Consider the following 1,128-nt stretch of genomic DNA (forward strand, 5'->3'; position numbering starts at 1 on the left):
TTGCTATTATTTTCTCCCATTCTGAAGGCTGCCTTTTCACCTTGCTAATAGTTTCCTTTGTTGAGCAGAAGCTTTTAAGTTTAATTAGGTCCCATTTGTTTATTTTTGCTTTTATTTCCAATATTCTGGGAGGTGGGTCATAGAGGATCCTGCTGTGGTGTATGTCAGAGAGTGTTTTGCCTATACGTTTGTGTTTCCTTATTAATTTTCTGTTTAGTTGATCTATCCATAGGTGTGAGTGAGGTATTAAAGTCTCCCACTATTATTGTGTTATTGTTAATTTCTCCTTTCATACTTGTTAGCATTTGTCTTACATATTGCAGTGCTCCCGTGTTGGGCGCATATATATTTATAATTGTTATATCTTCTTCTTGGATTGATCCTTTGATCATTATGTAGTACCATCTTTGTCTCTTTTCACAGCCTTTGTTTTAAAGTCTATTTTATCTGATATAAGTATTGCTACTCCTGCTTTCTTTTGATCCCTATTTGCATGGAAAATCGTTTTCCAGCCCTTCACTTTCAGTCTGTATGTGTCCCCTGTTTTGAGGTGGGTCTCCTGTAGACAACATATGTAGGGGTCTTGTTTTTGTATCCATTCAGCCAGTCTTTGTCTTTTGGTTGGGGCATTCAACCCATTTACGCTTACTGATAAGTATGATCCTGTTGCCATTTACTTTATTGTTTTGAGTTCGAGTTTATACACCGTTTTTGTGTTTCCTGTCTAGAGAATATCCTTTAGTATTTGTTGGAGAGCTGGTTTGGTGGTGCTGAATTCTCTCAGCTTTTGCTTGTCTGAGAAGCTTTTGATTTCTCCTTCATATTTGAATGAGATCCTAGCTGGGTACAATAATCTGGGCTGTAGGTTATTTTCTTTCATCACTTTAAGTATGTTTTGCCATTCCCTCCTGGCTTGAAGAGTTTCTATTGAAAGATCAGCTGTTATCCTTATGGGAATTCCCTTGTGTGTTATTTGTTGTTTTTCCCTTGCTGCTTTTAATATTTGTTCTTTGTGTTTGATCTTTGTTAATTTGATTAATATGTGTCTTGGGGTGTTTCGCCTTGGGTTTATCCTGTTTGGGACTCTCTGGCTTTCTTGGACTTGGGTGATTATTTCCTTCCCCATTT

Source organism: Bison bison, unplaced genomic scaffold (genome assembly GCF_000754665.1).
Source record: "Bison bison bison isolate TAMUID 2011002044 unplaced genomic scaffold, Bison_UMD1.0 scf7180017864134, whole genome shotgun sequence".
In the NCBI taxonomy this organism is placed as follows: domain Eukaryota; kingdom Metazoa; phylum Chordata; class Mammalia; order Artiodactyla; family Bovidae; genus Bison; species Bison bison.